General features: G+C 47.5%; 1 protein-coding gene across 2 annotated transcripts in view; it reads left to right on the forward strand.

The window, feature by feature from the left end:
- Positions 1–23213, forward strand: part of LOC121289262 (ubiquitin-conjugating enzyme E2 U-like) — a 704797-nt gene that overhangs the window by 187440 nt on the left and 494144 nt on the right. The window lies entirely within an intron of this gene.

Raw genomic sequence — 23213 nt, forward strand, 5'->3', positions numbered from 1 at the left:
CTCTCTCTCTCTCTCTCTGTCTTCCCTTACTCTCTCTCTCTCTCTCTCTGTCTGTCTTCCCTTACTCTCTCTCTCTCTCTGTCTTCCCTTACTCTCTCTCTCTCTCTGTCTTTCATTACTCTCTCTCTGTCTTCCCTTCTCTCTCTTCTCTGTCTTCCTTTCTCTCTCTCTCTCTGTCTTCCCTTACTCTCTCTCTCTCTGTCTTCCTAACTCTCTCTCTCTCTGTCTTCCCTTTCTCTCTCTCTCTCTGTCTTCCCTTTCTCTCTCTCTCTCTCTCTGTCTTCCCTTTCTCTCTCTCTGTCTTCCCTTACTCTCTCTCTCTCTCTGTCTTCCCTAACTCTCTCTCTCTCTGTCTTCCCTTTCACTCTCTCTCTCTCTGTCTTCCCTTTCTCTCTCTCTCTCTCTCTGTCTTCCCTTTCTCTCTCTCTGTCTTCCCTTTCTCTCTCTCTCTCTCTCTGTCTTCCCTTTCTCTCTTCTCTCTCTCTCTCTCTCTGTCTTCCCTTACTCTCTCTCTGTCTTCCCTTCTCTCTCTCTCTCTGTCTTCCCTTACTCTCTCTCTCTCTGTCTTCCCTTACTCTCTCTCTCTCTGTCTTCCCTTACTCTCTCTCTCTCTCTGTCTTCCCTTACTCTCTCTCTCTCTTTCTGTCTTCCCTTACTCTCTCTCTCTGTCTTCCCTTACTCTCTCTCTCTCTCTCTCTCTCTCTGTCTTCCCTTACTCTCTCTCTCTCTCTCTCTCTCTCGTCTTCCCTTACTCTCTCTCTCTCTCTGTCTTCCCTTACTCTCTCTCTCTCTGTCTTCCTTTACTCTCTCTCTCTCTCTCTCTCTCTCTCTCTCTCTCTCTGTCTTCCCTTACTCTCTCTCTCTCTCTGTCTTTCCTTACTCTCTCTCTCTCTGTCTTCCCTTACTCTCTCTCTGTCTTCCCTTTCTCTCTCTCTCTCTGTCTTCCCTTACTCTCTCTCTCTCTGTCTTCCCTAACTCTCTCTCTCTCTGTCTTCCCTTTCTCTCTCTCTCTCTCTGTCTTCCCTTTCTCTCTCTCTCTCTCTGTCTTCCCTTTCTCTCTCTCTCTCTCTGTCTTCCCTTTCTCTCTCTCTGTCTTCCCTTACTCTCTCTCTGTCTTCACTAACTCTCTCTCTCTCTCTGTCTTCCCTTTCACTCTCTCTCTCTCTGTCTTCCCTTTCTCTCTCTCTCTCTCTCTGTCTTCCCTTTCTCTCTCTCTGTCTTCCCTTTCTCTCTCTCTCTCTCTCTCTCTCTCTACCTTTTCTCTCTCTGTCTTCCTTTCTCTCTCTCTCTCTGTCTTCCCTTACTTTCTCTCTATCTCTGTCTTCCTTTTCTCTCTCTCTGTCTTCCCTTACTCTCTCTCTCTCTCTGTCTTCGGTTCCTCTCTCTCTCTCTCTCTCTCTCTATCTCTCTCTCTCTCTGTCTTCCCTTATTCTCTCTCTGTCTTCTCTTACTCTCTCTCTCTGTCTTCCCTTACTCTCTCTCTCTCTGTCTTCCCTTACTCTCTCTCTCTGTCTTCCCTTACTCTCTCTTTTTCCGTCTTCCCTTTCTCTCTCTCTCTCTCTCTGTCTTCCCTTTCTCTCTCTCTCTCTGTCTTCCTTTCTCTCTCTCTCTCTGTCTTCCCTTTCTCTCTCTCTCTCTGTCTTCCCTTCTCTCTCTCTCTCTGTCTTCCCTTTTCTCTCTCTCTTCTGTCTTTCCTCTCTCTCTCTCTCTGTCTTCCCTTACTCTCTCTCTCTGTCTTCCCTTACTGTCTCTCTCTCTCTGTCTTCCCTTACTCTCTGTCTCTCTGTCTTCCCTTACTCTCTCTCTCTCTCTCTCTCTCCTCTCTCTGTCTTCCCTACTCTCTCTCTCTCTCTGTCTTCCCTTACTCTCTCTCTCTCTGTCTTCCTTTACTCTCTCTCTCTCTTCTCTCTCTGTCCCTTCCCTTACTCTCTCTCTCTCTGTCTTTCTTACTCTCTCTCTCTCTGTCTTCCCTACTCTCTCTCTCTCTCTGTCTTCCTTACTCTCTCTCTCTCTCTCTGTCTTCCCTTACTCTCTCTCTCTCTGTCTTCCCTTTCTCTCTCTCTCTGTCTTCCCTTACTCTCTCTCTCTCTGTCTTCCTTACTCTCTCTCTCTGTCTTCCCTTACTCTCTCTCTCTCTGTCTTCCCTTACTCTCTCTCTCTGTCTTCCCTTACTCTCTCTCTCTCTGTCTTCCTTACTCTCTCTCTCTGTCTTCCTTACTCTCTCTCTCTCTCTCTGTCTTCCCTTACTCTCTCTCTCTCTCTGTCTTCCCTTTCTCTCTCTCTCTCTGTCTTCCCTTTCTCTCTCTCTCTCTGTCTTCCCTTACTCTCTCTCTCTGTCTTCCCTTTCTCTCTTCTCTCTGTCTTCCCTTTTTCTCTCTCTCTCTCTCTCTGTCTTCCCTTTCTCTCTCTCTCTCTCTCTGTCTTCCCTTTCTCTCTCTCTCTGTCTTCTTCCTTTCTCTCTCTCTCTGTCTTCCCTTACTCTCTCTCTCTCTGTCTTCCTTACTCTCTCTCTCTCTCTGTCTTCCCTTACTCTCTCTCTCTCTGTCTTCCCTTACTCTCTCCCTCTCTCTCTCTCTGTCTTTCCTTTCTCTCTCTCTCTGTCTTCCTTACTCTCTCTCTCTCTCTCTCTCTCTCTCTGTCTTCCCTTATCTCTCTCTTCTCTCTGTCTTCCCTTACTCTCTCTCTCTGTCTTCCTTACTCTCTCTCTCTCTGTCTTCCCTTACTCTCTCTCTCTCTGTCTTTCCTTACTCTCTCTCTCTCTTCTCTGTCTTCCCTACTCTCTCTCTCTGTCTTCCCTTACTCTCTCTCTCTCTGTCTTCCTTTTCTCTCTCTTCTCTCTGTCTTCCCTTTCTCTCTCTCTCTCTGTCTTCCCTTACTCTCTTCTCTTCTCTCTCTGTCTTCCCTTACTCTCTCTCTGTCTTCCTTCTCTCTCTCTCTCTCTGTCTTCCCTTCTCTCTCTCTCTCTGTCTTCCCTTCTCTCTCTTCTCTCTGTCTTCCCTTCTCTCTCTCTCTCTGTCTTCCCTTCTCTCTCTCTCTCTCTGTCTTCCCTTACTCTCTCTCTCTCTGTCTTCCTTACTCTCTCTCTCTCTGTCTTCCCTTACTCTCTCTCTCTCTGTCTTCCCTTACTCTCTCTCTCTGTCTTCCCTTACTCTCTCCTCTCTCTCTCTCTGTCTTTCCTTACTCTCTCTCTCTGTCTTCCCTTACTCTCTCTCTCTCTCTCTCTCTGTCTTCCCTTACTCTCTGTCTCTCTCTCGGTCTTCCCTTACTCTCTCTCTCTGTCTTCCCTTACTCTCTCGCTCTCTGTCTTTCCTTACTCTCTCTCTCTCTCTGTCTTTCCTTACTCTCTCTCTCTCTCTCTGTCTTCCCTTACTTTCTCTCTCTGTCTTCCCTTTCTCTCTCTCTCTCTCTCTCTGTCTTCCCTTTCTCTCTCTCTCTCTCTGTCTTCCCTTACTCTCTCTCTCTCTCTCTGTCTTCCCTTACTCTCTCTCTGTCTTCCCTTTCTCTCTCTCTCTCTGTCTTCCTTCTCTCTCTCTCTCTGTCTTCCCTTCTCTCTCTCTCTCTTCTGTCTTCCTTTCTCTCTCTCCCTCTCTCTCTCTCTGTCTTCCCTTCTCTCTCTCTCTCTCTGTCTTCCCTTTTCTCTCTCTCTCTGTCTTCCTTACTCTCTCTCTCTCTGTCTTCCCTTACTCTCTCTCTCTCTCTGTCTTCCCTTACTCTCTCTCTCTGTCTTCCTTACTCTCTCTCTCTCTCTCTCTGTCTTTCCTTACTCTCTCTCTCTGTCTTCCCTCTCTCTCTCTCTCTCTTCTCTCTCTCTCTGTCTTCCCTTACTCTCTGTCTCTCTCTCGGTCTTCCCTTACTCTCTCTCTCGGTCTTCCCTTACTCTCTCTCTCGGTCTTCCCTTACTCTCTCTCTCTCTGTCTTCCCTTACTCTCTCTCTCTCTCTGTCTTCCCTTACTCTCTCTCTCTCTGTCTTCCCTTACTCTCTCTCTCTGTCTTCCCTTACTCTCTCTCTCTTTCTCTGTCGTCCCTTACTCTCTCTCTCTCTCTCTCTCTGTCTTCCCTTACTCTCTCTCTCTCTCTCTCTGTCTTCCCTTTCTCTCTTTCTCTGTATTCCCTTACTCTCTCTCTCTCTCTCTGTCTTCCTTTACTCTCTCTCTCTCTCTCTCTCTCTCTGTCTTCCCTTACTCTCTCTCTCTCTGTCTTCCCTTACTCTCTCTCTCTCTCTGTCTTCCTTTTCTCTCTCTCTCTCTCTCTGTCTTCCCTTACTCTCTCTCTCTGTCTTCCCTTTCTCTCTCTCTCTCTCTCTGTCTTCCCTTTTTCTCTCTCTCTCTCTCTGTCTTCCCTTACTCTCTCTCTCTGTCTTCCCCTTACTCTCTCTCTCTCTCTGTCTTCCCTTACTCTCTCTCTCTCTCTGTCTTCCCTTTCTCTCTCTCTCTGTCTTCCCTTTCTCTCTCTCTCTGTCTTCCCTTTCTCTCTCTCTCTCTGTCTTCCCTTTCTCTCTCTCTCTCTCTCTCTGTCTCCTTTCTCTCTCTCTCTCTCTGTCTTCCCTTTCTCTCTCTCTCTCTCTCTCTCTGTCTTCCCTTTCTCTCTCTCTCTCTCTGTCTTCCCTTTCTCTCTCTCTCTCTCTGTCTTCCCTTACTCTCTCTCTCTCTGTCTTCCCTTACTCTCTCTCTCTCTGTCTTTCCTTACTCTCTCTCTCTCTCTCTCTCTGTCTTTCCTTACTCTCTCTCTCTCTCTCTCTGTCTTCCCTTACTTTCTCTCTCTGTCTTCCCTTTCTCTCTCTCTCTCTCTGTCTTCCCTTTCTCTCTCTCTCTCTCTCTCTGTCTTCCCTTACTCTCTCTCTCTTTCTGTCTTCCCTTACTCTCTCTCTCTGTCTTCCCTTACTCTCTCTCTGTCTTCCCTTACTCTCTCTCTCTCTTTGTCTTCCCTTTCTCTCTCTCTCTCTGTCTTCCTTACTCTCTCTCTCTCTGTCTCCCCTTATCTCTCTCTGTCTCCCCTTATCTCTCTCTGTCGCCCCTTACTCTCTCTCTCTGTCTTCCCTTACTCTCTCTCTCTCTGTCTTTCCTTACTCTCTCTCTCTCTCTCTCTCTGTCTTTCCTTACTCTCTCTCTCTCTCTCTGTCTTCCCTTACTTTCTCTCTCTGTCTTCCCTTTCTCTCTCTCTCTCTCTGTCTTCCCTTTCTCTCTCTCTCTCTCTCTCTCTCTCTCTCTCTCTCTGTCTTCCCTTACTCTCTCTCTCTCTCTCTGTCTTCCCTTGCTCTCTCTCTGTCTTCCCTTACTCTCTCTCTCTCTGTCTTTCCTTACTCTCTCTCTGTCTTCCCTTTCTCTCTCTCTCTCTGTCTTCCCTACTCTCTCTCTCTCTCTGTCTTCCCTTACTCTCTCTCTCTGTCTTCCTTACTCTCTCTCTCTCTCTTCTTCCCTTACTCTCTCTCTCTCTCTGTCTTCCCTTATCTCTCTCTCTCTCTGTCTTCCCTTACTCTCTCTCTCTGTCTTCCCTTACTCTCTCTCTCTGTCTTCCCTTACTCTCTCTTTCTTCCCTTTCTCTCTCTCTCTCTGTCTTCCTTACTCTCTCTCTCTGTCTTCCCTTACTCTCTCTCTCTGTCTTCCCTTACTCTCTCTCTCTGTCTTCCCTTTCTCTCTCTCTGTCTTCCTTACTCTCTCTCTCTTGTCTTCCTTACTCTCTCTCTCTCTGTCTTCCTTACTCTCTCTCTCTCTGTCTTCCCTTTCTCTCTCTCTCTCTGTCTTCCTTACTCTCTCTCTCTTTCTTCTGTCTTTCCCTTACTCTCTCTCTCTCTCTCTGTCTTCCTTACTCTCTCTCTCTCTCTCTGTCTTCCCTTTTCTCTCTCTCTGTCTTCCTTTCTCTCTCTCTCTCTGTCTTCCCTTTCTCTCTCTCTCTCTGTCTTCCCTTTCTCTCTCTCTCTCTGTCTTTCCTCACTCTCTCTCTCTGTCTTCCCTTACTCTCTCTCTCTCTCTGTCTTGCCTTACTCTCTCTCTCTCTGTCTTCCCTTCTTCTCTCTCTCTCTGTCTTCCTTTCTCTCTCTCTCTCTGTCTTCCCTTACTCTCTCTCTCTCTGTTTTCCCTTTCTCTCTCTCTCTCTGTCTTCCCTTCCTCTCTCTCCCTCTCTGTCTTCCCTTACTCTCTCTCTCTCTCTGTCTTCCCTTACTCTCTCTCTCTCTGTCTTCCTTACTCTCTCTCTCTCTCTCTCTCTCTCTCTGTCTTCCCTTACTTCTCTCTTCTCTCTCTCTCTCTCTGTCTTCCCTTACTCTCTCTCTCTCTCTGTCTTCCCTACTCTCTCTCTCTCTCTGTCTTCCCTTACTCTCTCTCTCTCTCTCTCTGTCTTCCTTACTCTCTCTCTCTCTCTGTCTTCCCTTTCTCTCTCTCTTCTCTCTGTCTTTCCTTTACTCTCTCTCTCTCTGTCTTCCCTTACTCTCTCTCTGTCTTCCCTTTCTCTCTCTCTCTCTCTGTCTTCCCTTACTCTCTCTCTCTCTCTCTGTCTTCCCTTACTCTCTCTCTCTCTCTCTTCCCTTACTCTCTCTCTCTCTGTCTTCCCTTTCTCTCTCTCTCTCTCTGTCTTCCCTTTCTCTCTCTCTCTCTCTGTCTTCCTTTTCTCTCTCTCTCTGTCTTCCCTTACTCTCTCTCTCTCTGTCTTCCCTACTCTCTCTCTCTCTCTGTCTTCCCTTTCTCTCTCTCTCTCTCTGTCTTCCCTTTCTCTCTCTCTCTCTTGTCTTCCCTTTCTCTCTCTCTGTCTTCCCTTTCTCTCTCTCTCTCTTCTTCCCTTTCTCTCTCTCTCTCTCTCTCTCTCTCTCTGTCTTCCCTTACTCTCTCTCTGTCTTCCCTTTCTCTCTCTCTCTCTGTCTTCCTTACTCTCTCTCTCTGTCTTCCCTTACTCTCTCTCTCTCTGTCTTCCCTTACTCTCTCTCTCTCTGTCTTCCCTTACTCTCTCTCTCTCTGTCTTCCCTTACTCTCTCTCTCTCTTCAGTCTTCCCTTACTCTCTCTCTCTGTCTTCCCTTACTCTGTCTCTCTCTCTCTCTCTCTCTGTCTTCCCTTACTCTCTCTCTCTCTCTCTCTCTCTCTCGGCCTTCCCTTACTCTCTCTCTCTCTCGGTCTTCCCTTACTCTCTCTCTCTCTCTGTCTTCCATTACTCTCTCTCTCTCTCTCTCTCTGTCTTCCCTTACTCTCTCTCTCTCTCTGTCTTCCCTTACTCTCTCTCTCTCTCTCTGTCTTTCCTTACTCTCTCTCTCTCTGTCTTCCCTTACTCTCTCTCTGTCTTCCCTTTCTCTCTCTCTCTCTGTCTTCCCTTACTCTCTCTCTCTCTGTCTTCCCTTACTTCTCTCTCTCTGTCTTCCCTTTCACTCTCTCTCTCTCTGTCTTCCCTTTCTCTCTCTCTCTCTCTGTCTTCCCTTTCTCTCTCTCTGTCTTCCCTTACTCTCTCTCTCTGTCTTCCCTAACTCTCTCTCTCTCTGTCTTCCCTTTCACTCTCTCTCTCTCTGTCTTCCCTTTCTCTCTCTCTCTCTCTGTCTTCCCTTTCTCTCTCTCTGTCTTCCCTTTCTCTCTCTCTCTCTCTGTCTTCCCTTTCTCTCTCTCTCTCTCTCTCTGTCTTACCTTACTCTCTCTGTCTTCCCTTTCTCTCTCTCTCTCTGTCTTCCCTTACTTTCTCTCTATCTCTGTCTTCCTTTTCTCTCTCTCTGTCTTCCCTTACTCTCTCTCTCTCTCTCTGTCTTCGGTTCCTCTCTCTCTCTCTCTCTCTCTCTCTCTCTCTCTCTCTGTCTTCCCTTACTCTCTCTCTGTCTTCTCTTACTCTCTCTCTCTCTGTCTTCCCTTACTCTCTCTCTCTCTGTCTTCCTTACTCTCTCTCTCTGTCTTCCCTTACTCTTCTCTCTCCTGTCTTCCCTTTCTCTCTCTCTCTCTCTCTGTCTTCCCTTACTCTCTTCTCTCTGTCTTCCCTTTCTCTCTCTCTCTCTCTCTGTCTTCCCTTTCTCTCTCTCTCTCTCTCTCTCTCTCTGTCTTCCCTTTCTCTCTCTCTCTCTGTCTTCCCTTTCTCTCTCTCTCTCTCTGTCTTCCCTTTCTCTCTCTCTCTCTCTGTCTTCCCTTTCTCTCTCTCTCTCTGTCTTCCCTTTCTCTCTCTCTGTCTTCCCTTTCTCTCTCTCTCTCTCTGTCTTCCTTTCTCTCTCTCTCTCTGTCTTCCCTTACTCTCTCTCTCTCTGTCTTCCCTTACTTCTCTCTCTCTCTCTCTCTCTGTCTTCCCTTACTCTCTCTCTCTCTCTCTCTTCTCTCTCTCTCTGTCTTCCCTTACTCTCTCTCTCTCTCTGTCTTCCCTTACTCTCTCTCTCTCTGTCTTCCTTTACTCTCTCTCTCTCTCTCTGTCTCTGTCTTCCCTTACTCTCTCTCTCTGTCTTCCCTTACTCTCTCGCTCTCTGTCTTTCCTTACTCTCTCTCTCTCTCTGTCTTTCCTTACTCTCTCTCTCTCTCTGTCTTCCTTACTCTCTCTCTCTGTCTTCCCTTTCTCTCTCTCTCTCTCTCTGTCTTCCTTTCTCTCTCTTCTCTCTGTCTTCCCTTACTCTCTCTCTCTCTCTCTGTCTTCCCTTACTCTCTCTCTGTCTTCCTTCTTCTCTCTCTCTCTGTCTTCCCTTCTCTCTCTCTCTCTCTGTCTTCCTTCTCTCTCTCTCTCTCTGTCTTCCCTTCTCTCTCTCTCTATCTGTCTTCCCTTCTCTCTCTCTCTCTCTGTCTTCCCTTACTCTCTCTTCTCTGTCTTCCCTTACTCTCTCTCTCTTGTCTTCCTTACTCTCTCTCTCTCTGTCTTCCCTTACTCTCTCTCTCTGTCTTCCCTTACTCTCTCCCTTCTCTCCTCTCTGTCTTTCTTACTCTCTCTCTCTCTCTTTCTTCCCTTACTCTCTCTCTCTCTCTCTCTCTCTGTCTTCCTTACTCTCTCTCTCTCTCTGTCTTCCCTTACTCTCTCTCTCTGTCTTCCCTTACTCTCTCTCTCTGTCTTCCCTTACTCTCTCTCTCTCTGTCTTCCCTTACTCTCTCTCTCTCTCTGTCTTCCCTTACTCTCTCTCTCTCTCTGTCTTCCCTTTCTCTCTCTCTCTCTGTCTTCCCTTACTCTCTCTCTCTCTCTGGCTTCCTTTACTCTCTCTCTCTCTCTCTGTCTTCCCTTACTCTCTCTCTCTCTGTCTTCCCTTACTCTCTCTCTCTCTGTCTTCCCTTACTCTCTCTCTCTGTCTTCCCTTACTCTCTCTCTCTGTCTTCCTTACTCTCTCTCTCTCTGTCTTCCCTTACTCTCTCTCTCTCTGTCTTCCTTCTCTCTCTCTCTCTGTCTTCCCTTACTCTCTCTCTCTCTCTGTCTTCCCTTACTCTCTCTCTCTCTCTGTCTTCCCTTACTCTCTCTCTCTTCTCTGTCTTCCCTTACTCTCTCTCTCTCTCTGTCTTCCCCTTCTTCTCTCTCTCTCTCTGTCTTCCCTTTTCTCTCTTCTCTCTGTCTTCCCTTACTCTCTCTCTCTCTCTCTGTCTTCCCTTACTCTCTTCTCTCTCTGTCTTCCCTTACTCTCTCTCTCTCTCTGTCTTCCTTTCCTCTCTCTCTCTCTCTCTGTCTTCCCTTACTCTCTCTCTCTCTCTGTCTTCCCTTTCTCTCTCTCTCTCTGTCTTCCCTTTTTTTCTTTCTCTCTCTCTCTCTCTTTTCCTTACTCTCTCTCTCTCTGTCTTCCCTTACTCTCTCTCTCTCTGTCTTCCCTTACTCTCTCTCTCTCTGTCTTCCCTTTCTCTCTCTCTCTGTCTTCTTTCTCTCTCTTCTCTGTCTTCCTTACTCTCTCTCTCTGTCTTTCCTTTTTCTCTTCTCTCTCTCTGTCTTCCCTTTCTCTCTCTCTTCTTCTCTCTGTCTTCCCTTTCTCTCTCTCTCTCTCTGTCTTCCTTTCTCTTCTCTCTTCTCTCTCTGTCTTCCCTTCTCTCTCTCTCTGTCTTCCCTTACTCTCTCTCTCTCTCTCTGTCTTCCCTTACTCTCTCTCTCTCTCTGTCTTCCCTTACTCTCTCTCTCTGTCTTCCCTTTTTTCTCTTCTCCCTCTCTCTCTCTCTGTCTTTCCTTACTCTCTCTCTCTGTCTTCCCTTACTCTCTCTCTCTCTCTTCTCTCTCTCTGTCTTCCCTTATCCTCTCTCTCTCTCTCTCTGTCTTCCTTACTCTCTCTCTCTGTCTTCCTTTACTCTCTCTCTCTCTGTCTTCCCTTACTCTCTCTCTCTCTGTCTTTCCTTACTCTTCTCCTCTCTCTGTCTTTCCTTACTCTCTCTCTCTCTCTCTGTCTTCCCTTACTCTCTCTCTCTGTCTTCCCTTTCTCTCTCTCTCTGTCTTCCCTTTCTCTTCTCTCTCTCTGTCTTCCCTTTCTCTCTCTCTCTCTGTCTTCCTTTTCTCTCTCTCTCTCTCTCTGTTTCCCTTACTCTCTCTCTGTCTTCCTTTCTCTCTCTCTCTCTCTGTCTTCCTTCTCTCTTCTCTCTGTCTTTCCTTCTCTCTCTCTCTCTCTGTCTTCCTTCTCTCTCTCTCTCTCTGTCTTCCCTTCTCTCTCTCTCTCTCTGTCTTCCCTTACTCTCTCTCTCTCTGTCTTCCTTACTCTCTCTCTTCTCTCTCTTCCCTTACTCTCTCTCTCTCTGTCTTCCTTCTCCTCTCTCTCTCTGTCTTCCCTTACTCTCTCTCTCTGTCTTCCCTTACTCTCTCTCTCTCTCTCTCTGTCTTTCCTTACTCTCTCTCTCTGTCTTCCCTTACTCTCTCTCCCTCTCTGTCTTCCCTTACTCTCTCTCTCTCTCTCTGTCTTCCCTTACTCTCTCTCTCTGTCTTCCCTTACTCTCTCTCTCTCTGTCTTCCATTACACTCTCTCTCTCTCTGTCTTTCCTTACTCTCTCTCTTCTCTCTGTCTTCCTTACTCTCTCTCTCTGTCTTCCCTTTCTCTCTCTCTCTCTCTTCTCTCTTTCCCTTTCTTCTCTCTCTCTCTCTGTCTTCCCTTACTCTCTCTCTCTCTCTCTTCTTCCTTCTCTCTCTCTGTCTTCCTTTCTCTCTCTCTCTCTCTCTTCCCTTCTCTCTCTCTTCTCTGTCTTCCCTTACTCTCTCTCTCTCTGTCTTCCTTCTTCTCTCTCTCTCTCTGTCTTCCCTTCTCTCTCTCTCTTTCTGTCTTCCCTTACTCTCTCTCTCTCTCTGTCTTCCCTTACTCTCTCTCTCTCTGTCTTCCCTTACTCTCTCTCTCTCTGTCTTCCCTTACTCTCTCTCTCTCTCTCTGTCTTCCCTTACTCTCTCTTCTCTGTCTTCCCCTTCTCTCTCTGTCTCTTCTCTCTCTGTCTTTCCTTACTCTCTCTCTCTCTCTCTCTCTGTCTTCCCTTACTCTCTCTCTCTCTCTTCTGTCTTCCTTACTCTCTCTCTCTGTCTTCCCTTACTCTCTCTCTCTGTCTTCCTTACTCTCTCTCTCTCTGTCTTCCTTCTTCTCTCTCTCTCTGTCTTCCCTTACTCTCTCTCTCTCTCTGTCTTCCCTTACTCTCTCTCTCTGTCTTCCCTTACTCTCTCTCTCTCTTTCTCTGTCTTTCCTTCTCTCTCTCTCTCTCTCTGTCTTCCCTTACTCTCTCTCTCTCTTCTCTGTTTCCCTTTCTCTCTCTCTCTGTCTTCCTTACTCTCTCTCTCTCTCTGTCTTCCTTTACTCTCCTCTCTCTCTCTCTCTCTCTGTCTTCCCTTACTCTCTCTTCTCTGTCTTCCCTTACTCTCTCTCTCTTCTTGTCTTCCTTTTCTCTCTCTCTCTCTCTCTGTCTTCCCTTACTCTCTCTCTCTGTCTTCCCTTACTCTCTCTCTCTCTCTCTGTCTTCCTTATCTCTCTCTCTCTCTGTCTTCCTTTCTCTCTCTCTCTGTCTTCCCTTTCTCTCTCTCTCTGTCTTCCCTACTCTCTCTCTCTCTCTGTCTTCCCTTCTCTCTCTCTCTCTCTCTCTGTCTTCCTTTCTCTCTCTCTCTCTCTGTCTTCCCTTTCTCTCTCTCTCTCTCTTCTGTCTTCCCTTTTCTCTCTCTCTTCTCTGTCTTCCCTTTCTCTCTCTCTCTCTCTGTCTTCCCTTACTCTCTCTCTCTCTGTCTTCCCTTACTCTCTCTCTTCTTTTCTTTCCCTCTGTCTTTCCTCTCTCTCTCTCTCTCTCTCTCTCTGTCTTTCCTTACTCTCTCTCTCTCTCTCTCTGTCTTCCCTTACTCTCTCTCTCTGTCTTCCCTTTCTCTCTCTCTCTTCTTGTCTTCCTTTCTCTCTCTCTCTTCTCTCTGTCTTCCCTTACTCTCTCTCTCTCTGTCTTCCTTACTCTCTCTCTCTGTCTTCCCTTACTCTCTCTCTGTCTTCCCTACTCTCTCTCCCTCTCTGTCTTCCCTTTCTCTGTCTCTCTCTGTCTTCCCTTACTCTCTCTCTCTTGTCTTCCCTTACTCTCTCTCTCTCTCTGTCTTCCCTTACTCTCTCTCTCTGTCTCCCTTACTCTCTCTCTCTCTGTCTTCCCTTTCTCTCTCTCTCTCTGTCTTTCCTTACTCTCTCTCTCTCTGTCTTTCTTACTCTCTCTCTCTCTCTCGGTCTTCCCTTACTCTCTCTCTCTGTCGTCCCTTACTCTCTCTCTCTCTCTGTCTTCCCTTTCTCTCTCTCTCTCTCTCTCTCTCTCTCTCTCTCTCTCTGTCTTCCCTTACTCTCTCTCTCTCTCTCTGTCTTCCCTTGCTCTCTCTCTGTCTTCCTTACTCTCTCTCTCTCTGTCTTTCCTTCTCTCTCTCTGTCTTCCCTTACTCTCTCTTCTTCTCTGTCTTCCCTTACTCTCTCTCTCTGTCTTCCCTTTACTCTCTCTCTGTCTTCCCTTACTCTCTCTCTCTCTCTGTCTTCCTTTCTCTCTCTCTCTTGTCTTCCTTACTCTCTCTCTCTCTGTCTTCCCTTACTCTCTCTCTCTCTGTCTTCCCTTACTCTCTCTCTCTCTCTCTGTCTTCCCTTACTCTCTCGTTCTCTCTGTCTTCCCTTACTCTCTCTCTCTGTCTTCCCTTACTCTCTCTCTCTGTCTTCCCTTACTCTCTCTCTGTCTTCCCTTACTCTCTCTCTCTGTCTTCCCTTACTCTCTCTCTCTGTCTTCCCTTACTCTCTCTCTCTGTCTTCCCTTACTCTCTCTCTCTGTCTTCCCTCTACTCTCTCTCTCTTCTTCCCTTACTCTCTCTCTCTCTGTCTTCCCTTTCTCTCTCTCTCTCTGTCTTCCCTTACTCTCTCTCTCTCTGTCTTCCCTTACTCTCGCTCTCTCTGTCTTCCCTTACTCTCTCTCTCTCTCTGTCTTCCCTTACTCTCTCTCTCTCTCTCTGTCTTCCCTTACTCTCTCTCTCTCTCTCTGTCTTCCCTTTCTCTCTCTCTCTGTCTTCCCTCCCTCTCTCTCTCTCTGTCTTCCCCTTACTCTCTCTCTCTCTCTCTCTGTCTTCCCCTTACTCTCTCTCTGTCTTCCCTTACTCTCTCTCTCTCTGTCTTCCCTTTCTCTCTCTCTCTCTGTCTTCCCTTTCTCTCTCTCTCTCTGTCTCCCTTACTCTCTCTCTCTCTGTCTTCCCTTTCTCTCTCTCTCTGTCTTCCCTTTCTCCCTCTCTCTCTCTCTGTCTTCCTTCTCTCTCTCTCTCTCTGTCTTCCCTTTCTCTCTCTCTCTCTGTCTTCCCTTACTCTCTCTCTCTCTGTCTTCCCTTACTCTCTCTCTCTCTGTCTTCCCTTACTCTCTCTCTCTCTCTGTCTTCCCTTACTCTCTCTCTCTCTTTCTGTCTTCCCTTACTCTCTCTCTCTCTGTCTGTCCCTTACTCTCTCTCTCTCTCTCTCTCTCTCTCTGTCTTCCCTTACTCTCTCTCTCTCTCTCTCTCTCTGTCTTCCCTTCTCTCTCTCTCTCTCTCTGTCTTCCCTTACTCTCTCTCTCTCTGTCTTCCTTACTCTCTCTCTCTCTCTCTCTGTCTTCCCTACTCGCTCTCTCTCTCTGTCTTCCCTTACTCTCTCTCTCTCTCTCTGTCTTTCCTTACTCTCTCTCTCTCTCTGTCTTCCCTTACTCTCTCTCTGTCTTCCCTTTCTCTCTCTCTCTCTGTCTTTCCTCTCTCTCTCTCTCTCTCTGTCTTCCCTTACTCTCTCTCTCTCTGTCTTCCCTTACTCTCTCTCTCTGTCTTCCCTTTCTCTCTCTCTCTCTCTGTCTTCCTTTCTCTCTCTCTCTCTCTCTGTCTTCCCTTCTCTCTCTCTCTGTGTTTCCTTTCCCTCTCTCTCTGTGTTTCCTTACTCTCTCTCTCTCTGTCTTCCCTTTCACTCTCTCTCTCTGTCTTCCCTTTCCCTCTCTCTCTCTGTCTTCCCTTTCTCTCTCTCTGTCTTCCCTTTCTCTCTCTCTCTCTCTCTCTCTTTCCCTTTTCTCTCTCTCTCTTCTCTCTCTCTCTCTCTGTCTTCCCTTACTCTCTCTCTGTCTTCCCTTTCTCTCTCTCTCTCTGTCTCCCTTACTCTCTCTCTCTCTGTCTTCCCTTACTCTCTCTCTCTCTGTCTTCCCTTACTCTCTCTCTCTCTCTGTCTTCCTTTACTCTCTCTCTCTCTTCTGTCTTCCCTTACTCTCTCTCTCTCTCTCTCTTCGCTTACACTCTCTCTCTCTCTTTCTCTCACTGTCTTCTCTTACTCTCTCTCTCTCTCTCTCTCTCTCTCTGTCTTCCCTTACTCTCTCTCTCTCTCTGTCTTCCCTTACTCTCTCTCTCTCTCTGTCTTCCCTTACTCTCTCTCTCTCTCTCTCTGTCTCCCTTACTCCTCTCTCTCTCTGTCTTCCCTTACTCTCTCTCTCTCTCTGTCTTTCCTTACTCTCTCTCTCTCTGTCTTCCCTTACTCTCTCTCTGTCTTCCCTTTCTCTCTCTCTCTCTGTCTTCCCTTACTCTCTCTCTCTCTGTCTTCCCTTACTCTCTCTCTCTCTGTCTTCCCTTACTCTCTCTCTCTCTGTCTTCCCTTTCTCTCTCTCTCTCTCTGTCTTCCCTTTCTCTCTCTCTGTTCTTCCCTTACTCTCTCTCTCTCTGTCTTCCCTTACTCTCTCTCTCTCTCTGTCTTCCCTTACTCTCTCTCTCTCTGTCTTCCCTTTCTCTCTCTCTCTCTGTCTTCCCTTTCTCTCTCTGTCTTCCCTTTCTCTCTCTCTCTCTCTCTGTCTTTCCCTTACTCTCTCTCTCTCTCTCTCTCTCTCTGTCTTCCCTTACTCTCTCTCTCTTCCCTTACTCTCTCTCTCTCTGTCTTCCCTTACTCTCTCTCTCTCTCTGTCTTCCTTTTCTCTCTCTCTGTCTTCCTTACTCTCTCTCTCTCTCTGTCTTCCCTTCCTCTCTCTCTCTCTCTCTCCTCTCTCTCTCTCTCTCTGTCTTCTTATTCCTCTCTCGTCTTCCCTTACTCTCTCCTCTCTCTGTCTTCCCTTACTCTCTCTCTCTCTGTCTTCCCTTCTCTCTCTCTCTGTCTTCCCTTACTCTCTCTCTCTCTGTCTTTTCCTTCTCTCTCTCTCTCTCTCTGTCTTCCCTTACTCTCTCTCTCTGTCTTCCCTTCTCTCTCTCTCTCTCTGTCTTCCCTTTCTCTCTCTCTCTCTCTCTCTCTCTGTCTTCCCTTTCTCTGTCTCTCTCTGTCTTCCCTAACTCTCTCTCTCGGTCTTCTTTTACTCTCTCTCTCTCTGTCTTCCCTTACTCTCTCTCTCTCTCTCTGTCTTCCTTTACTCTCTCTCTCTCTGTCTTCCCTTACTCTCTCTCTCTGTCTTCCCTTACTCTCTCTCTCTCTCTCTGTCTTCCCTACTCTCTCTCTCTCTCTTCTTCCTGTCTTCCCTTACTCTCTCTCTCTCTCTCTCTCTCTCTCTTCTCTGTCTTCCCTTAACTCTCTCTCCTCTCTCTCTCTCTCTCTCTGTCTTCCCTTACTCTCTCTCTCTCTGTCTTCCTTTACTCTCTCTCTCTCTCTCTCTCTCTGTCTTCCCTTACTCTCTCTCTCTCTGTCTTTTTCCTTACTCTCTCTCTCTCTGTCTTCCCTTACTCTCTCTCTCTCTGTCTTCCCTTACTCTCTCTCTCTCTCTCTGTCTTCCTTACTCTCTCTCTCTCTCTGTCTTCCCTTACTCTCTCTCTCTGTCTTCCCTTACACTCTCTCTCTGTCTTCCCTTACTCTCTCTCTCTGTCTTCCCTTACTCTCTCTCTCTCTGTCTTCCCTTACTCTCTCTCTCTCTGTCTTCCCTTACTCTCTCTCCCTCTCTGTCTTCCCTTACTCTCTCTCTCTGTCTTCCCTTACTCTCTCTCTCTCTTTCTGTCTTCCCTTACTCTCTCTCTCTCTCTGTCTTCCCTACCTCTCTCTCTCTCTGTCTTCCCTTTCTCTCTCTCTCTCTGTCTCCCTTACTCTCTCTCTCTCTCTGTCTTCCCTTACTCTCTCTCTCTCTGTCTTCCCCTTACTCTCTCTCTATCTCTGTCTTCCTTTTCTCTCTCTCTCTCTCTCTCTGTCTTCCCTTACTCTCTCTCTCTCTCTGTCTTCCCTTTCTCTCTCTCTCTCTGTCTTCCCTTTTTCTCTCTCTCTCTCTCTCTCTTCCCTTACTTTCTCTCTCTCTGTCTTCCCTTACTCTCTCTCTCTCTGTCTTCCCTTACTCTCTCTCTCTCTCTCTCTTCCTTTTCTCTCTCTCTCTGTCTTCCCTTTCTCTCTCTCTCTCTGTCTTCCCTTACTCTCTCTCTCTGTCTTCCCTTTCTCTCTTCTCTCTGTCTTCCCTTTCTCTCTCTCTCTCTCTCTGTCTTCCCTTCTCTCTCTCTCTCTCTCTCTGTCTCCCTTTCTCTCTCTCTCTCTCTCGTCTTCCCTTACTCTCTCTCTCTGTCTTCCCTTACTCTCTCTCTCTCTCTGTCTTCCCCTTACTCTCTCTCTCTCTCTGTCTTCCCTTACTCTCTCTCTCTGTCTTCCCTTACTCTCTCTCTCTCTCTCCTCTGTCTTTCCTTACTCTCTCTCTCTGTCTTCCCTTACTCTCCTCTCTCTCTCTCTCTGTCTTCCCTTATCCTCTCTCTCTCTCTGTCTTCCCTTACTCTCTCTCTCGTCTTCCCTTACTCTCTCTCTCTGTCTCCCTTACTCTTTCTCTCTCTTTCTTTCCTTACTCTCTCTCTCTCTCTCTGTCTTTCCTTACTCTCTCTCTCTCTCTGTCTTCCCTTACTCTCTCCTCTCTGTCTTCCCTTACTCTCTCTCTCTGTCTTCCCTTCTCTCTCTCTCTCTCTCTGTCTTCCCTTTCCTCTCTCTCTCTCTGTCTTCCCTTCTCTCTCTCTCTCTCTGTCTTTCCCTTACTCTCTCTCTGTCTTCCTTTCTTTCCTCTCTCTCTCTCTTCTTCCTTCTCTCTCTCTCTCTCTCGTCTCCCTTCTCTCTCTCTCTCTCTGTCTTCCCTTACTCTCTCTCTCTCTGTCTTCCCCTTACTCTCTCTCTCTGTCTTCCCTTACTCTCTCTCTCTCTGTCTTCCCTTACTCTCTCTCTGTCTTCCCTTACTCTCTCTCTGTCTTCCCCTACTCTCTCTCTGTCTTCCCTTACTCTCTCTCTGTCTTCCCTTACTCTGTCTCTGTCTTCCCTTACTCTCTCTCTGTCTTCCCTTACTCTCTCTCTGTCTTTCCTTACTCTCTCTCTGTCTTCCCTTACTCTCTCTCTGTCTTCCCTTACTCTCTCTCTGTCTTCCCTTACTCTCTCTCTCTCTCTCTGTCTTTCCTTACTCTCTCTCTCTCCTCTCCTTTCCCTTCTCTCTCTCTCTCCCTTACTCTCTCTCCTGTCTTCCCTTTCCTCTCTCTCTCTCTTTCTTCCCTTTCTCTCTCTCTCTCTGTCTTCCTACTCCCTCTCTCTCTCTCTCTTCTTCCTTACTCTCTCTCTCTCTGTCTTCCCTTACTCTCTCTCTCTCTGTCTTCCTTTCTCTCTCTCTCTCTGTCTTCCCTTACTCTCTCTCTCTCTCTGTCTTCCCTTACTCTCTCTCTCTCTTCTGCCTTCCCTTACTCTTCTCTCTCTCTGTCTTCCCTTACTCTCTCTCTGTCTTCCCTTTCTCTCTCTCTCTCTGTCTTCCCTTACTCTCTCTCTCTCTCTCTGTCTTCCCTTACTCTCTCTCTCTCTCTTCCCTTACTCTCTCTCTCTCTCTTCCCTTACTCTCTCTCTCTCTCTTCCCTTACTCTCTCTCTCTCTCTCTCTCTCTCTCTGTCTTCCCTTACTCTCTCTCTCTGTCTTCCCTTTCTCTCTCTCTCTCTGTCTTCCCTTACTCTCTCTCTCTCTCTCTCTCTCTCTCTCTGTCTTCCCTTACTCTCTCTCTCTCTTTCCTTCCTTACTCCTCTCTCTCTCTGTCTTCCCTTACTCTCTCTCTGTCTTCCCTTTTTCTCTCTCTCTCTGTCTTCCCTTTCTCTCTCTCTCTGTCTTCCCTTACTCTCTCTCTCTGTCTTCCCCTTCTCTCTCTCTGTCTTCCCTTTCTCTCTCTCTCTCTTTCTTCCCTTTCTCTCTCTCTGTCTTCCCTTACTCCCTCTCTCTCTCTGTCTTCCCTTACTCTCTCTCTGACTTCCCTTACTCTCTCTCTGTCTTCCCCTTACTCTCTCCATCTCTTTCTGTCTTCCCTTACTCTCTCTCTCTCTTTCTGTCTTCTCTTTCTCTCTCTTTCTTCCCTTACTCTCTCTCTCTCTCTGTCTTCCCTTACTCTCTCTCTGTCTTCCCTTACTCTCTCTCTGTCTTCCCTTACTCTCTCTCTGTCTTCCCCTTACTCTCTCCCTCTCTTTCTGTCTTCCCTTACTCTCTCTCTCTCTGTCTTCCCCTTACTCTCTCCATCTCTTTCTGTCTTCCCTTACTCTCTCTCTCTCTTTCTGTCTTCTCTTACTCTCTCTCTCTCTGTCTTCCCTTACTCTCTCTCTCTCTCTGTCCCTTCCTCTCTCTCTCTCTCTCACTCTCTCTCTCTCTCTCTGTCTTCCCTTATCCTCTCTCTCTCTCTGTCTTCCCTTACTCTCTCTCTCTGTCTTCCCTTACTCTCTCTCTCTGTCTTCCCTTACTCTCTCTCTCTCTGTCTTCCCTTACTCTCTCTCTCTCTCTGTCTTTCCTTACTCTCTCTCTCTCTCTCTCTCTGTCTTCCCTTACTTTCTCTCTCTGTCTTCCCTTACTTTCTCTCTCTGTCTTCCCTTTCTCTCTCTCTCTCTCTCTGTCTTCCCTTTCTCTCTCTCTCTCTCTGTCTTCCCTTACTCTCTCTCTCTCTCTCTGTCTTCCCTTGCTCTCTCTCTCTCTCTGTCTTCCTTCTCTCTCTCTCTCTGTCGTCTTCAATCCTTCTCCCTCTCTCTCTCTGTCGTCTTCAATCCTTCTCTCTCTCTCTCTCTGTCCTCAATCCTTCTCTCTCTCTCTCTCTGTCTTCCCTTACTCTCTCTCCTCTGTCTTCCCTTACTCTCTCTCTCTCTGTCTTCCCTTACTCTCTCTCTCTCTCTGTCTTCCCTTACTCTCTCTCTCTGTCTTCCCTTACTCTCTCCCTCTCTCTCTCTCTGTCTTCCTTACTCTCTCTCTCTGTCTTCCCTTACTCTCTCTCTCTCTCTCTCTCTCTGTCTTCCCTTACTCTCTGTCTCTCTCTCGGTCTTCCCTTACTCTCTCTCTCGGTCTTCCCTTACTCTCTCTCTCTGTCTTCCCTTACTCTCTCTCTCTGTCTTTCCTTACTCTCTCTCTCTCTGTCTTCCCTTACTCTCTCTCTGTCTTCCCTTTCTCTCTCTCTCTCTGTCTTCCCTTACTCTCTCTCTCTCTCTCTGTCTTCCCTTACTCTCTCTCTCTCTCTCTTCCCTTACTCTCTCTCTCTCTCTCTCTCTCTCTTCCCTTACTCTCACTCTCTCTCTCTCTCTGTCTTCCCTTACTCTCTCTCTGTCTTCCCTTACTCTCTCTCTCTCTCTGTCTTCCCTTACTCTCTCTCTCTCTCTCTGTCTTCCCTTACTCTCTCTCTCTCTGTCTGTCTTTCCTTACTCTCTCTCTCTGTCTTCCCTTACTCTCTCTCTCTCTGTCTTTCCTCACACTCTCTCTCTGTCTTCCCTTACTCTCTCTCTGTCTTCCCTTTCTCTCTCTCTCTCTGTCTTCCCTTACTCTCTCTCTCTCTCTGTCTTCCCTTACTCTCTCTCTCTCTCTCTCTCCCTGTCTTCCCTTACTCTCTCACTGTCTTCCCTTACTCTCTCTCTCTCTCTGTCTTCCCTTACTCTCTCTCTCTCTCTCTGTCTTCCCTTACTCTCTCTCTCTCTGTCTTCCCTTACTCTCTCTCTCTGTCTTCCCTTACTCTCTCTCTCTGTCTTCCCTTTCTCTCTCTCTCTCTGTCTTCCCTTACTCTCTCTCTCTCTCTCTCTCTCTCTCTCTGTCTTCCCTTACTCTCTCACTGTCTTCCCTTACTCTCTCTCTCTCTTCCCTTTCTCTCTCTCTCTTCCCTTACTCTCTCTCTCTCTCCCTCTCTCTCTCTCTCTCTCACTGTCTTCGCTTACGTCCTGTCTCTCTCTCGGTCTTCCCTTACTCTCTCTCTCTGTCTTCCCTTACTCTCTCTCTCTCTGTCTTCCCTTACTCTCTCTCTCTGTCTTCCCTTACTCTCTCTCTCTGTCTTCCCTTACTCTCTCTCTCTCTGTCTTCCCTTACTCTCTCTCTGTCTTCCCTTACTCTCTCTCTGTCTTCCCTTACTCTCTCTCTGTCTTCCCTTACTCTCTCTCTGTCTTCCCTTACTCTCTCTCTGTCTTCCCTTACTCTCTCTCTGTCTTCCCTTACTCTCTCTCTCTCTCTCTGTCTTCCCTTACTCTCTCTCTCTCCATGTCTTCCCTTATTCTCTCTGTGTCTTCCCTTACTCTCTCCCTGTCTTCCCTTTCTCTCTCTCTCTCTTTCTTCCCTTTCTCTCTCTCTCTCTGTCTTGCCTTACTCCCTCTCTCTCTCTCTCTGTCTTCCCTTACTCTCTCTCACTCTGTCTTCCCTTACTCTCTCTCTGTCTTCCCTTTCTCTCTCTCTCTGTCTTCCCCTAACTCTCTCTCTCTTTCTGTCTTCCCTTACTCTCTCTCTCTCTTTCTGCCTTCCCTTACTTTCTCTCTCTGTCTTCCCTTACTCTCTCTCTGTCTTCCCTTTCTCTCTCTCTCTCTGTCTTCCCTTACTCTCTCTCTCTCTCTCTGTCTTCCCTTACTCTCTCTCTCTCTCTTCCCTTACTCTCTCTCTCTCTCTTCCCTTACTCTCTCTCTCTCTCTTCCCTTACTCTCTCTCTCTCTCTTCCCTTACTCTCTCTCTCTCTCTCTCTCTCTCTCTGTCTTCCCTTACTCTCTCTCTGTCTTCCCTTACTCTCTCTCTCTCTCTCTCTGTCTTCCCTTACTCTCTCTCTCTCTCTCTCTCTCTCTCTGTCTTCCCTTACTCTCTCTCTCCCTGTCTGTCTTTCCTTACTCTCTCTCTCTCTGTCTTCCCTTACTCTCTCTCTGTCTTCCCTTTTTCTCTCTCTCTCTGTCTTCCCTTTCTCTCTCTCTCTGTCTTCCCATACTCTCTCTCTCTGTCTTCCCCTTCTCTCTCTCTGTCTTCCCTTTCTCTCTCTCTCTCTCTTTCTTCCCTTTCTCTCTCTCTCTGTCTTCCCTTACTCCCTCTCTCTCTCTGTCTTCCCTTACTCTCTCTCTCTGTCTTCCCTTACTCTCTCTCTGTCTTCCCCTTACTCTCTCTCCTCTCTGTCTGTCTTCCCTTTCTCTCTCTCTCTCTTTCTTCCCTTTCTCTCTCTCTCTGTCTTCCCTTACTCTCTCTCTCTCTCTGTCTTCCCTTACTCTCTCTCTGTCTTCCCTTACTCTCTCTCTGTCTTCCCCTTACTCTCTCTCTCTCTCTCTGTCTTCCCTTACTCTCTCTCTCTCTCTGTCTTCTCTTTCTCTCTCTCTCTCTCTGTCTTCCCTTACTCTCTCTCTCTCTCTGTCTTCCCTTACTCTCTCTCTCTGTCTTCCCTTACTCTCTCTCTGTCTTCCCTTTCTCTCTCTCTCTCTCTGTCTCCCTTACTCTCTCTCTCTCTCTGTCTGTCCCTTACTCTCTCTCTCTCTCTTTCTGTCTTCTCTTTCTCTCTCTCTGTCTTCCTTTACTCTTCTTCTCTGTCTTCCCTTACTCTCTCTCTCACACTCTGTCTTCCCTTACTCTCTCTCTCTTTCTCTGTGTCTTCCCTTACTCTCTCTCTATCTCTCTCTGTCTTCCTTTACTCTCTCTCTCTGTCTTTCCTTTACTCGCTCTCTCTGTCTTCCCTTTCTCTCTCTCTGTCTTCCCTTACTCTCTCTCTGTCTTCCCTTTCTCTCTCTCTCTCTCTGTCTTCCCTTACTTTCTCTCTATTTCTGTATTCTTTTTCTCTCTCTCTCTCTGTCTTCCCTTACTCTCTCTCTCTCTCTGTCTTCCCTTTCTCTCTCTCTCTCTCTCTCTGTCTTCCCTTACTCTCTCTCTCTCTGTCTTCCCTCTCTCTCTCTCTGTCTTCCCTTAGTCTCTCTCTCTCTGTCTTCCCTTACTCTCTCTCTCTCTGTCTTTCCTCACTCTCTCTCTCTGTCTTCCCTTACTCTCTCTCTGTCTTCCCTTACTCTCTCTCTGTCTTCCCTTACTCTCTGTCTGTCTTCCCTTTCTCTCTCTGTCTCTGTCTTCCCTTACTCTCTCTCTCTCTCTCTCTCTCTGTCTTTCCTTCCTCTCTCTCTCTCTCTCTGTCTTCCCTTACTCTCTCTCTCTGTCTTCCCTTACTCTCTCTCTCTCTGTCTTCCCTTACTCTCTCTCTCTCTCTCTCTGTCTTCCCTTACTCTCTCTCTCTCTCTCTGTCTTCCTTACTCTCTCTCTCTCAGTCTTCCCTTTCTCTCTCTCTCTCTGTCCTACCTTACTCTCTCTCTCTTCCCTTACTCTCTCTCTCTCTCCCTCTCTCTCTCTCTCTCTCACTGTCTTCCCTTACTCTCTCTCTCTCTGTCTTCCCTTACTCTCTCTCTCTGTCTTCCCTTACTCTCTCTCTCTGTCTTCCCTTACTCTCTCTCTCTGTCTTCCCTTACTCTCTCTCTCTCTCTCTCTCTTCCCTTTCTCTCTCTCTCTCTCTCTGTCTTCCCTTTCTCTGTCTCTCTCTGTCTTCCCTTACTCTCTCTCTCGGTCTTCCCTTACTCTCTCTCTCTCTCTCTGTCTTCCCTTACTCTCTCTCTCTCTCTCTGTCTTCCTTTACTCTCTCTCTCTCTCTGTCTTCCCTTACTCTCTCACTGTCTTCCCTTTCTCTCTCTCTCTCTCTGTCTTCCCTTACTCTCTCTCTCTTCCCTTACTCTC

This window comes from Carcharodon carcharias, chromosome 16 (assembly GCF_017639515.1).
Source record: "Carcharodon carcharias isolate sCarCar2 chromosome 16, sCarCar2.pri, whole genome shotgun sequence".
NCBI lineage: Eukaryota > Metazoa > Chordata > Chondrichthyes > Lamniformes > Lamnidae > Carcharodon > Carcharodon carcharias.